Raw genomic sequence first — 15,266 nt, forward strand, 5'->3', positions numbered from 1 at the left:
AATTAGAAAAAATAGGAAATACTGTTGATATTAAACAAATAGATAATATATTAAAGAGCCGTACTTGCAGGCGCAAGAGACAGTTGCTTGTTCGTTGGCTAGGATGCAACTGTGATTTTGATTATTGGGTTGCAGTTGAAGACATTGACAATGCCAAATGATTTCTGTGTGACATTCATTTCCATTGCTTCAGATCCTCTGTACAAGGATTTGAATAGAACAAGTGATTTTTGGATGAAACTCTCCCCCACTATCAAATTCGACGGCACGTATCAAGTGGCTCTTGTCAACTGTATTGTCAAAAATATATATGACATCCTGAGAAATTATCACAAATATGATATAAAAATCAGACCCTATGATTGGCCGCCACCCCCAGGTGATCACCAACAAATTCAAAAGATCAATTACATGAATTATCCATATATTGAATTACCCTACGAAGAACTCACCCTTATAAATGATTTATGTCGTTCCATCAATAAAAGAATTTCCGTTCGTAAGAAGGAAGCCTTTCATTTCACTTTTCAAAGGAAGAGGTCAAGATCTATATTAATTCACCCATTCCCAATGGAACTGTTATTCTTAATAACAGTCTAAAGGATGTTCATGGCGTTAGACTCAATATACTCAATGGTAAAAGCGCTGGAAACACTACTTTTATTTTTGCTGACTACCCGTCTGCCTTCTCCAAAGAACTTGTATATTTCTCTATGATTCATTTGTTGAAACATCCAGAGTTGGCAATAGCAATGTCCCCCTCCTACGAGTTCTGGAACGAAAAACAAATCAAGAACATATTCATAATTAAAAAATAAAGCATCTTAAGTATATCCCTGTAAACACTTCCTATTTGGAACTCTGCCAGTTAACACTAAGAACTGAATTAGGTAATCGCCTATTAATATCAATAGGTTTGGCTGTGATTACATGCCCTTTTCGACCCGTCGTTGTCAGTGTTCAAAAAAAACAAACAATATGTCTAATAGAAAAGTGGTATTCATTTGTCCTGATATTGACTGCTATGTTAATACTCTTAGCCTAAGACAACTGGGCAATGGAATGGACTATTACAAAGGTCGTTCATCAATATCTGGCTATGGTCTTGGCAGTTGATTTGCTAAGCTGTTTCGCTCTGCACTACCTCTGGCTAGAAAATATATTTTACCTACTGCGACAAATTTTGCATACTCTACACTATACGATTCGAGCTCTGGCAAGGATTTTAAAAAAAGTGCTTTGTAAAATCTTAGGTCCAGTGCGCGAACCCTTGGCGAACAATTGAAATCTAATTAAAATAGAAAAGTTTTAAAAAGGTCGAGAAACAGTGCACCACTCATCAGTCTCTACTCAGGTCAGAAACGAAAGGCATCACCCCTGTCAAAGAAAAGAAGGAAAAAGACAACACCTAGAGTAAACAGTAGAAGAAGAAGCCCCAGGAAGAGAATTGTTAGATCGAAATTAGATTTCTCTTCATAGGCTGAACAATGGCATATCTACCACATAGATATTCCCAACCTTCGGTCACTTCATCTTTAAATCTATTCAATGCAGAAAATGTTGATGTGAGTGTAAAACATGGATACTATGAACATTTTTATCCACAACAACCCCTTTCCGATAATATCCACTTTCAACTTTATTCCAATGAAGACTACTTTATGGACATGTCTTCGACATTCATAGATTTACCAACGAAAGTCTCGAAATCCGACAATACATTGCCAATTTGTGCTGATGGAATATCCTATGAAAATTGTATATTACATCATTTATTTCGTCAAATCAGTGTCTACATAAATGGCACTTTGGTGAGCACAAGCAACAATCTCTCGAATTATACAAGCTATATGCAATTCATGCTGATGACACCCAAGTCATACAAGGAATTGAGAGGCACCTCCAATGGATGTGAATATATTACTAATACTGATAGTACAGATGCACTTAAAAATGCTACAACTAGTGAATTACATCTAGTTGGAAAAATACATCATGAAATATTTAATATACCCCAATGGCTACCACCAAATATTAAAAGTGGATATAATTGACGCCTGCTCCATCCAATTTCATTTTACGAAAGGAACATCCTGTCAATCCTGATGTAACTCTCTCTCTTTCTCACCTCGGCAAAACTACATGTACGAAAGCAGCAGGTTATGAGTTCTGTTGCTTTGGCAGTGGAAAAACTGAGAGCCAGTGGAAATAATATTAAACCACTTGTTTCTCATACAATCACCAATCAACGTCATATTGCCACAGGCTCACGCATCTTCACCGACTCATCCTTTATCAATGGTGAAATTCCATCAAAATTAGCATTGGTATTTGTAAAAAGCGCTAGTGCAATAGGATCGTGGACTGGATGCCCACATAAATTTGAAATGTTTGGGCTTTCATCTCTTGTCTGTACAGTAAATGGAATCACCATCTACAATCTATCTTTTGATAAATCCTATTGGACTTTGTATGAGTTGACCATGCAAACCATAGGTCATGATTCACAACTTGTTGAAAATGATATAACCGAAGAAATACTCGCTAAAACACATGGTATCATTGTACTAGACCTGTCTGGCACCCAAGATATGAGTATAGTACGAACGGGGGTGTGCGTTTAGAGTGTATATTAGCCGACCCATTGCCTGAGAGAATTGCACTAACCTCACTAAATCAATTTGAAATCTATTGGAAGATCACTCCCGAATGTAGTGTTCTACTAGACCTTGCACCATGAACACCAGTTATATAATCAATGTATTTAATATGGACCCCTACATTTCCAAATACAGATTATATTGTCTGATCTCGGAATTCCTTGAGAACATTCAAGGGATAGATAATACTCTAATTATTGTTAAAAGCAGTCCCTCGACTATGATTACTGGCCATTGGTTGTGCATCTTTCAAACAATGAAGACAATTGAATTTTTTTATCCTCTCAGCCTACCCTATACATTCTACACTCCACAAATCAGCAACTATATTGTGAGCAGTGGGAAAACTATTATTCAAAATCGGAAGAGAGTACAGGATCTGACGACTAAAAGCTGTGGTTTCCATGCGCTACTTTATTTCATGTTCAGATGTCCTGGCTAAACTTACAAGCAGTTTCTCAATATTTATGTAGACAGTCCACGTCTGAACGACTTTATGGTGGAAAATATCCTCTCAGACCTGTATAATATCAATTTCGGTGCCCTACGAGTAAAGTACTTAAAAAATGTATGCGAATTTGTTTATCAATAAAGAAAAAATTTATATATACAACAATGTCTTTTTTCTTCACTGTAGATTTCTTCTTCGGTGTATAGGCAAGTGTCGAGAACAACTAATGATGGTAGATCATTTGATTTCACTGTATATTGATCTTGATTGGCTGTAAAGTCAGGGTCACATTTTCAACAGTGCAATATAACTTCACTCTTCTTGTATCCCTTTGTATAGTCAATGATACTATTTGCAGTCATATTGTGGAATTCAGGTGTTTCAATCTGTCTATTTGAAGCAATATCACATACAGTGTTTTCAAATGGTGAGTTACATTCGGTAACTGCCAAATAAAAATCCCTTGGTTTAAAGTCATAATAAGCAGTGTTATCAAAATGATGAAGTAGAAACCAAATTGTCTTGTTACCCCAACATTTGAAACTCAAACTTGATTCTTCCTCCCAAAAAAATGTAAATCCACGACGATACAAGTCTCGTAGAATTAAACTAAAATCTCTTTTAGGGTTCTTTCCAATCATATCTGGGTAATTATTATCCCACTGATTACACTTATCATAGTGGCAATTGGAGCATAGATGCCCTCCAAGGTGAGAGTCACAAATCTCTTCAAGACACGAATTACAGCCTTTAATTTGTGCAGCATAGCCTCTATGTAATTTACAGGGATTGCTTAATTTACACTTTTCATTATACTCATCAATAATTGTACAATTCTCACATGATGACCAACTGCCAAGAGTGTACATGCATAGTGAGCATGTATAGAACATTTATGGTTTACGTTGTCACCTCATTCAAAACTGAATAGAGAGTAATCCTCGTTCAATAAATTCCGATAGGGGTTGAAGGGGAGTAACTCTGTGACGTTACATAACCTCTTTCGAAGAGGGAGCCATCTACATAGAACCTATGGCAATGTTTTCAAAAGTATATCCACAATATTATTCTGCTTCGTTTCAATTAATATATTAATAAATTTAGTAAAAGCATTAGAGTCACGTCGTAGAAGCTTCATACAATAGTCCAATGCGGGAGAATCAGTTTTAATTATATTGTCAAGTGTCCCCTGTGAGAATATCTTCCGTTGAAATGACAAATCGAGAAAATCGTCATCCAAAATCAAATGTTTTTCCATAATCACAAGATTCGATCTAATTCTCTCTTTCTCAAATTTAGTCATTTTTTAATCCTATCACTCTCACTGCTGACTCTAGACTAACCATGATTCGTTCTACTTCAAGAATATGCGATAACCTAAAATTCTAACATAAAGAAAAGGGTGACATTTTCGATTTCGAAACAATTTTATTGAGCTTGTATAATTACAACAATAGTATATATTACACATGTACAATTATCGATATAACTTATTGTCCTCTATATGCTTCACCATTGCATTTAAAGCACTTTGAAGTCTATTCACATGTGCTGTATCAACTTTTACAGCGAAGCATAATTGATCCTCTATTTTAAATTTGCTCAAAAATAACACATATCTTGCATATACTTCATCCCATTCAAGAAAAATCCGTGATCCTCTCGTGATTTCTACCGCTATGTTTGGTGCTATTGCATCATTGCTGCTACTGCTATCAACTTCTAATAGTGTAAACATTCCACTCATTATTGCAAATATATCTCAATGAATAAAGTTAAACTGTTCTTACTCCTTGAATTCTATTCTCACACTAATAAAAACTATAGCAAAAATTCATCCTAATATTCACTGTGATCTTGTCCCGTTAGCGTTTCCGACTCCCTAATTGGCCTACAAAGAGAGACGTGATCTTGTTCCCGTTTGACACTCTTATCTGACAATGATGTAAAGTTTCGTCTGTATTCAATAGGAATAGAAACATCTATGAAACATCTAATCACATAACAATCAGCAAAACATAACCATGAAACAACATCAACGTAACATAACATAGCATAACCAGCAAACCATTATATGGCAATGATGTAAACTCCCGTCTATATCCATTGGGCTTAGAAACATTAAACAACACAACCATCAACAAAACATAACCACGAAACATGGAAAGGGGCATGTGATCTTGTACAGTTAGACTGATTATAGATGGCCGCAGACGGTCCCGTTCAAATCAATAGATGCATTTCTACTCTTTGGCAGTAAGCATGGGCACTGTTCTGTTTTTCTAAAGAAACAGAAAAAAATAAACAGGGCTTGAATGAAATAGAACAGAAAGAGAACAGGTCAACAAAAAAACAGAAGACCTATTTCTGTTTCTGTTCTGTTTTTTTGGTAAAAACAGAAAACAGCCGTTTTCTGTCACAGCTGTTTAAACAGCTGTTTTTCGAACACCTAATGCTTAAGAAAAAATTGTAAATGATACGTTTTAGTTTATTATGAGTACTATTGCAGCATTTTCCGCCAAAAAGAACAGTTTTTCAATAAAGAGTTGAAAAATTGTCTATGCACAAAATATCGCCATCCTTTTTTATGGTTATTTTCTTCCATCTTCCCGTTCTTTTTTTTACAAAAATGCGCTTTTATGTTTATACGGAATCTCGTTGAATTTCCCAGAAATGCATACTAGTTATTTGTGACGTTTTGAAAATAAAATAATTTTCTTCGTCAAATTGCGCAGTCAGCTCTAAGTCATTAGTGTTTAAGCAGAGCCCATAGTTGCTTTGGCAGGGCACAGTCTCCCCATCCAGACCAAGCTTTCCCCTTCCCCAATCCTGATGTTTGGAAGCCATCTGAAACAATGTATTAAAGAAGAGAAATTCACGGGAAAATGACACTTCTTACTGCCAAGTAAAAAATTTTCGGTGCCTCACGGCTTAAAACAATCTTTTAAGATTAATTATTTCCTAGCCAATGTGTGTGAGAGAAAAATCAAAAGGAAAATTAATGGTTTAAGTGTACTTCGCATATTTTTACGGCGCTTTGCGCTAGAAAATAATGTTCTAGGACCTCCACCGAATTCATTCTTAGGTAAATATACAAAATGAAACTCCTTAAATTCTGAATTTCAAAGAAACTTAGACCATGCGCTACACAATACTTTCTTTAAGCATTCTCTTCTTTTAAATAGGTTTTCAAAGGGATGCAAATATAAAGTGTTACTAACTTCAAACTTGTGTTTTAAGAATACGAGTGGGTATTATTTAGGCATGTTTTCATGGTCCATTCCCAAAGGAAAAGGGGTAGTGACAACCTTGAATATCAATGTTTGAGCAAGTGTAACGTGTCTTCAGATAGCCTGTGCTGCAACCTCGTTTTTGACAGACTCCCAGCTCCCCACTCTTCTTTCCCATTACTTTCACCGCCCTCTTCCTTAGATACTGCATCAGTTTATTCAGATTCTTCAGCAAATGTTTCTTCATTTCCGAAGTTTTCAGAACAACGAACAGAAAGACCGTCTGAATCATATTCACCAGTTGGATCGACATCTTCGACTTCATCAAATGATTCCAAGCAATCTTCTTCAGGGATGTCATTGGCTAATCTTCGAGTGGACCAAAATCTAACATCGCTTGCAACAGATGAATGAAGACAATGTTAAAAGCGTGAAGTTAAGGAAAGGGCTCATATCCTACAGGCTTCGGTGACATTGTTCCCAGAATTAGTCACAACACGGAACATTTAACTGTCATTGAAAACTTCCTGATTGGAACTTGGATTGCTGAAAGGATGTTAGTAATTGTATGAGAATTCTTATGCCTCTTGAAATGTGAAAGATTGCGGTGCAAACCTCTGCTCATTTTCCATATTCCTGGGGTAAAAGGCAGTGATACCTATAAAACCAGATTCTTTTGCAGACCAGCAGTGAAAAGTCAAGCTAGTCTGAGTGGCAGATCTTAAAGCAGCCTTCTGAACTTCTTTTTTTTCTGGCAGGAAAACTTATGTGACGATGGACGGTTCCCCCAAGTGGTGCTTTCAAGCCCCCCATTTTTTTTAAATAAGCTGTTTCATATCTGGCTTATCAAACACCGAAATTGACAATTTGTCCTTAAACAGGGTTTTGCAGCAGAGCATCCTCAGAGCAGCTTCTTTTGACAGATTAGAAATAAAGAACCGTCGCACCTCTGCTCTTCTTATTCCAGATTTCACTAATCCATTGCCCTCTGTGTCACTTGCTTTACTATCTGCAGCTTTCTCAAGGGAAGCAGCCTGATTTGATATATATATATTTTTTTTTTTGGTTTGGGTTTTTTATTTGCTGCACCAGCCGCATATACTTTATCTTTTTGTATATCAATTGGGGTCTTCCTTTTAAGATAGTACATAAATGTCATGGTAGAGACTTCCGTAGCCTTTAGAGACGCTCCTCAGAAGTTGCACCTAAAGCTTTCTTTGCTTCCTTTTTTCCGTAGGGTACCCAGAGAGATGTCTTGAAAGATCCAAGTCGTCATCAGAAAATGATATCATGCTTGTCTTAAAACAAGGTTAATTCTAGGATTTTTCACAAAATTAGAAGCACCTTCTAGTAGCCTACCATTTTGAAAATTGCACCTCCAGCCAAATATCTGACCTCTTTCACCTCAGTGACGTAATTAGGGGGAAAGGGGCCGATTTCCCCCTGAACGGTTTCGTTTGCACAATGAGCTAAGAAAACATGTCGGCAAAAAAAAAAGAAAAATGACAGCTCCTAACTGCGGTTTACTGCAAACTTAGACCATTTGCAGCACAGCATTAATTTTTACGGGAATTTACTTGTCTATAATAGGTATTTAAGAGATAGATACAAGAAATAATATACTGCTTAGTTACAATCTTTTTAATTTATTGTATTGTATGGAAAAAATTACCGTGTTCCGCGGAAGAGGTGGCATCCTACAAAATGAGAAAACTGCATCAGCATTTTATAAGACTTCGGCCAGTTAGGCCAGAATCAGTTAGTTAGGCCACTGTTTCAACTATAAGCTTTTCCTTGAAAGGGTTTCCATTGATTATATTCAGAGATGGTTTTATTAACATGAGAAAAAGTATACTTGGTATCTTGAAAAAAGTATATCTTGTTATGTTGATGCAATAAAACGTGCTAGCAAATACATATATTTTTACTGGACAAGAATTCAATACATTTACACTCCTCACTGACTAAACATTCAAAAAAATTTGCAATTAATAAACGGTATTTATCATGTATAGGCTAATATGGTAATCATAGCAAGTCACTGTTGTCTTGCAGTATAAATTCCATAAAAACCGTTGAACTAAGGTTTTCCCGGTTAAAGGTGCAGATTACTTCCCATGTAATGTAGGATACATAGGCCCTACCAATAGAACCAGAAAATACAGTAATAAGTGATTTGTTTGAATCCTGCTTAACCTAGACTGTATCTGTACAACTTTGCTGCTCAATTGACTGAATAATATACACACAAAAATAAGCTATTTTAGTGGAACAAAACTGCAACTTTACCGTTCTCCCATTTACCCACCTACCTACTTTCATCTGACTCTTAAGCCCTAATTTTGCATAGCTGAAATAATCTAGCAGCACATTTGATATTTTAGACACACTGAGTGCCATCATTTTACTGCCACTTCTGAGTGCCACTTCTACTTTATATTGACGCTCCAATTCCAAAAACTGTATGGGGCGTAGCCATGCTTCTTTAAAATTTCAAATTATGATTTAAAACACTATTTTGTGTTCAAAATTTTTAATATCTCATTCTCGAATCAATAAAATAAAATCGAGAACAGAAGAAAAACAGGTAGAAAAAAAACAGAAACAGGACAAAATAGTTATTATAAAAACAGAAACAGAACAGAACAGGTAAACAGAAACAGGTCATCTGTTTCAGTTCTGTCTCTGTTTTTTGTAAGAACAGAACAGAAACAGGTACTTAAAAAACAGAACAGAAACAGAAAACAGAAACAGTGTCCATGCTTAGTCAGAAATATAATAACTATGTCTTTTAGGATGACTTAATCCCCCAAATTCCCCGGGGGGAAGGCTGAAAGCTATGAACTTTACCCAATGTTTGCATATAGTATTGGTTATCGGGAAGTATACAGACGTTTCAGGGGGTATTTCTTCTGTTAGTGGGGGGAGAGGGTCGGGGGTTATTTGGGAGGATCTTTCCATGGAGGGTTTTCATGGAAGAAGGGACATTAATATGAAAGGGGTGCCGGATTTCCCGGCATTATTTAAAAAAACGATCAGAAATTAAACAAAATAACAAAACATGTTTTTCAACTGAAAGTAAGGAGCAACATTAAAACTTAAAACGAACAGAAATTATTACGTATTTTACTGGGTTCACCCCCTAGTCAATACCACGTTCTTTAAGCCAAAGATTTGTAGTACTTTCATTAAAGCTATTTAATGAATAGCTGTAAAATGTATGACTTACTGACCTCTAAAGGCATATATGCATATGACTATTACTGTTTTGGCGCACGGTTAAGTGAGGAGAAACTCCCTCCCATTGATGCATTCTATAATTCACTTACCAATAGTGAATGCATTGGCTAAGACTATGAATTTGCCAAGAGGGTATGGGCTAAGGGTAATTGTAAAAATGGTTGGGATTATTGTAGAATGTACTTGGCCAGTGATGTGTTAACTCTTTTATATATTGTCCGCAAAAACACAGATCAAATTTATTCAGAGTTTGGGCTAAACATTGGCTATTATTTTTAAACACCACATCTCGTCATGGACTTAATTCTAAAAATTAGTAGGGAGGAAATAGGGTTGATCACCTATGTGGATCAACACCTTTTTGTAGAAAGATCGATAAGGGTGGGTATGTTTTTCATGGGGATCGCGTTCTAACAACGGATCCAACTGGCCAAGACACCGGTGTAAAGTCAAATTTAGTTTTTCTTGACATGAACTCATTGCACCTCTTGGGATTGTGTCACTGCTCTTTACCATGTGGCAAGTATAAACGACCTTAAAATCCTTGTGACCTACCTGACATTCCAACACGTAAGGAAAATGAGCCACATGGATGGTTATTTGGAACTTAGGAGCATATACCAGTGGAAGTTCACGATACAGTAAAAGATTTTGTATTTCTATACATGAATAGACATGTGACCAAGGAGTCTTTAAGCCCATACAATCGGTCTTTAGTCGAGGATATGAGCATGCACTGGACCCCCTTTAATCAGAAATTAATTGCCAATTTGGACCCTAAACAGAATATCGTTGTTCACCACGTCTTTTTGCGATGGATGTTGAGCAATGGTTTCAGGGTCACAAAAATACACAGGGCCCTGCAATTTGATCTGAAACCCTACAGGAAGACGTTTATTGGCACCTTTGTCAGTAAACGGTCACAGGCAAAAAGTAAAGTCGAAAAAGTAATGTACAGTTATTTTAAATTCAGCTTTTGGGAAAATGTGTGAAAGCGTACGAAACAGATCATGTTGTGACGTCGTAACAGGCCCCAAAGAATGTGCACGAATTATTGCCGACCCCAATTTTACAACATTCACGAGCATAGAGCCGAATATGGTTCTTCTACACAGAAAAAAGATAAATGCTGTACTGAATGAGAATATAGCGGGGGCAGTTCAGTACTAGAAATTTCCAAAAAAACTCATGTTGTCGTTCTTTTACAATGTGTGCAAGGTACAATGGCCAAGAGAGGGGGAGGTTCAAGTTTACTATGGGGACACAAATTCTCTGTTGTTTAAAGTTAAAACTGGGGATTTATTAAATGATTTAGAAAATGGGGTGCATATCAACTCGCAGATGGACTACACCAACTGGAATGAGTCACTCTATCCCGAGTTGGTGAAACGTCAGGCCCCCAATCAACTTTTAATGCTAAAATCAGAGACGGGGAATGATTTAATATCCAATGGGGTGTTCTCCGGTCCTAAAGATTACTGTGTTGAAACACACGGCAAGGATATAAAACAGGCGTGCAAAGGGGTGCCTACACACTTTGTAAAAAATAATTTCGACCTGAGTGTCTACAGAAACTGTGTAGACAGCTGTCTAGTGCCAAGAGCAAAAGTGCAGGCAATTCCCTCTCTACAATATAGGAACTATACTGTTAGAGTGGAAATCAATGCCATGTCATGCATATCCGATAAGGTCTATGTGCTCGAGAAGGGTGTAAGAGTACTCCCCCACGGTCGCTATCGAATTTAAGATCGAGTTGAATGTGTGGACAATCGAAACCAACTCGGTCTGAATAAGTTAACTTAAATTCAAAAAAATCTTCAAAAAGTATATAAATTGGGGCGGGGGACAACATCGTCATCATCATTTTTTAGATGCGCCTATTGTATACAGAGTTTGTTTTTCCGTACTTCCCGGGGGCGTGGGATCCCGCCCACGGCCGGTCTTCGGCCCGTGGCCCAGCGTTCAGCCCTGGAGGGAGGGGGGACCCTTGGAGGGGGGGGGGGATTCTCATCTTTTAAATGTTCTAAATAGTGTTTTCTATTCTATTTTTCTATTCTTAGTCTAGAAACTTTTTCAACTGTGCTGCTATTCGTGTTGTATTTTAAGTTGTTTTTATGAAAATAAATGAAAAATATAGTTCTTGTTGTTTTTGCTATTGTTGTACAAAAATTGTTGTTGTTAATAAATCAAAAATGCCGTTGTTGCTATAGTTGTTGAACAAATAGTGTTGTCAAGAAATGAAAAATACTGCTATTGCTATTCGTGCAATTGTTGTACAAAAAGTGTTGATGTTAATAATTGAAAAATATATTTTTGTTGTTCTTGTTATTGTATAGGTAGATCTATGGGAAAATTATTATTTATTCATTAGACAAGTATGGTTTACAGTTAGTTGTAGTCCGATTGTTGTCAACAGCAGTATGTATCAGTTTAAAACACCATTCAGGTCGTTTCTGTGTGCCCAATCAATGTCAGGGAAAACCATACTTTTAGGTAAAATAATTAGAAATTGAAATAAAATGTTTTTGGAAAAACAAGTGAAAATTTATTATTGCTATGGTTTGTGGAAGGAATCCTACGACAAAATGAAAAGCATTGCTGTTATTATAGCGATGCCAATACAATTCATACGGGGCTTCGGTATTTTCAATAATATTGAGCGAAATTCTTGGCTGGCTAGTGAGCATCCGGCTGAATAAAATGAACAGTTCTCAAAGGAAATGTTACAACTGTTCACTGTTCACTCTAATCATGAAAACATTTCCATAATCCTAGTTCTGCAGAATCTGTTTCATCAGAGCAAGTGTAAGAGAACCCTTGTTTTGAACTCCACCATCTATTTTATCTTCCGATTTGTTCGTGATTCTTGTTCTCTAATAACTCTCAATAAGCAAATATATCCCAGTGCTCCAAGATTTCTACTGTCAACTTACAGTCAGATGACAAATAAGCCCTACGGGCACATTTTACTAGATCTTAATCAGAATACACCCGATAATATACCTGTAGTCACCGATATTTTTGACAAAGAAATTACTCTATATCTTCCGGAGAAGAGTAGAAAAGGCTCTTAGTCGCCATCATGAACTGAAGAAACTACCCGAAAATAAACATTTATTTTCCGCACTAGGCACTTCAAAACCCCCACTCAGGCAAGCCATACTCAAACATGGCGTTGACAAAGAATCTACGAATCTAATATCTGAACCTTGTTTAAATTTAACGGAGGGCAATGTACACTTGCCAGAAGGTGTTAGACAACAGACAAAGCAACATCGTTCCACTGTACGTGCCTTGGCTTCCAAAAACTAAGGAAAAATCTTTAAAAGAAAAAGTTTCCTTCAAGCGGGCGGTAGCTTTTTTACACTTTTACTACCAATAATTGCAGGACTTGTAAACAGTTTTCTCTAGATGGCTAAACCCTATAAATTGACCCCAACAGAACTTGTCCTCTCACCGATGGAACACTTTGAAGACAATCTAAGCAAATTCATTAATGATGAAAATATTGCCGATGATAAAAAGCTAGTTTTACTTCAAGATGCATTGCGTCGAGTGGACAAACATAGACCTTATCGTGAGAGACCCGTCACCGTCGCCGTCACAGATCCCCCCAAACAGGAAACATCTCCACAGGATTCTGCAGCACAATCAAAGTAGAAGGAATTGAATTCAATAGTGACATCAATTGGAAACCTATTGCCATTGACCTATGGAGAACAGAGTAAAAGAGTATTAAAATATCTCATGTTGGAAAGTGGTGATGATTATTATCAAGTTCAGGTCGATAGAACTGAGAAGCGAATTATAATTCAGGGAAAACGTTATAATGTACTTGATTTAGTTTATGATACGTTTACAAATCATAAAGGACTCTTATCATTTGACAATAATCTATACAACTTTCTAAATACTTCAAACTTCCCCAACAGTCTTATTAGCCATAAGTAAATTCTAAAGAAATTAAGAAAATTTAGTAGAGGTGTTAGTCCTCTAACAACGCCAATAACATTTAAAAAAAAGAAGAAGAATATTTTAAATCAATCTTGGAAAAAACTAACACTCCTAGCAACAGCAATGATTTGATAACACCAGTGACGGCTAGACAAAAGCAAAGACGTATCGATATCAACTCATAGTCACAATTACCACCCTCCAGTGTGCAAAAGGGGAGTGGACATTATAATAAGTGTTTGCGTTCAAATGGAAGAAGCTTTAAAACATGTCTATGAAAATATTGGTGAAGCGGGAATTCTAAGGTCCTCCAAAACGCTTTCTAAAGTTGCCTCTGACATAGGTCGCAGCACATTAAAAAATACAAAAGAGTATCTAGAAAATTAACCGAGTTACACTCTACATCAGACTCGCAGGCTTCGTGGGATACAATAACGACAAACTAAGGCCTTTTTCCCTCTGCATATAATGCAAACTGATCTTTTAACTCCAGACGCGATTCAACGGCCTCATAATACACCTTACAAACTTATTATAGTGGCAAGCAGTTTTTTTAGTTGCTATGTATGTAAGGTTCCATTTCAATCGAAGAGAGTGTTGAAGTTCCAAGTCACTTAGAAGGTATTGTTGAACAAGATTACTATAGAAAATTTCATTGGGGTTTTGGTAGTAAATTAGCTAATCCTCTATTGAAATAAAATTCTAAGCTCTATCACAGCCCGACAAAGGCTGATTTGGTTTAACGGTTTAAAATAACGATTCGTCTATTAATTTCAAAATACTGTAAGTTGCAATTTGGTTCTGCTTATTTTCATGTTTTAAGTGAAATTTTGAAATTAAATATACATCGACAGTCTTGACCGTTATTAAGTGTTAGCCCTAGAGAATCTTATTGCAGTAACAATAGATTTGATACTTTTCTTAATCCATATCCCAGTAAAAAAACGACATCAAACAAAATTGTGAAGAAGAAATTCAATGTTGGTGATACTGTTCGAATTAATAGAACCACCAATATTTTTGAAAAGGGGAATTATTCATGAGCCCTGAACTTTTTAAAATGTCCAAAATCATAGACGCTGAATCCAGGTCTTATCAGCTGCGAGACACCAAAGCTGATGAGATCCTTTGCTGTTTTTATGAATATGAACTAGGAAAAAGTTAGAAACACTAGTGAAATTTATCAAATTGATAAGACATTAAAGAGCCGTACTCGCAGGGGTAAGAGACAGTTGCTTGTTCGTTGGCTAGGATACAACTCTGATTCTAATCTTGGGTTGCAATTGAAGACATTAACCATGCCAAATAATTTGTGTATGGAAATCATTTCCAATGTTTCTTATCCTCTCTACAAGGACTTGATTAAAATAGGGGATTTTCGAAGGAAATCACTCGCCCCGTGAACTTTGATGGCGCATGGGAAGTGGCTCTTGTTGCCTGTATTCTCTAAAATACCTATGGATTTCCGTAGAAAAGATCGTAAAGATGATATAAGAATTAGACGCTATGATTGGCCGCCACCCCCAGGTGATCACCAACAAATTCAAAAGATCAATTACATGAATTATCCATATATTGAATTACCCTACGAAGAACTCACCCTTATAAATGATTTATGTCGTTCTATCAATAAAAGAACTTCCCTACGTTCTATCAAATAATAACAAAACATGTTTTTCAACTGAAAGTAAGGAGCAACATTAAAACTTAAAACGAACAGAAATTATTACG

Source organism: Artemia sp. Qi Xiang Cuo, chromosome 13, assembly GCF_049724085.1.
Source record: "Artemia sp. Qi Xiang Cuo chromosome 13, ASM4972408v1, whole genome shotgun sequence".
NCBI classification, from domain to species: domain Eukaryota; kingdom Metazoa; phylum Arthropoda; class Branchiopoda; order Anostraca; family Artemiidae; genus Artemia; species Artemia sp. Qi Xiang Cuo.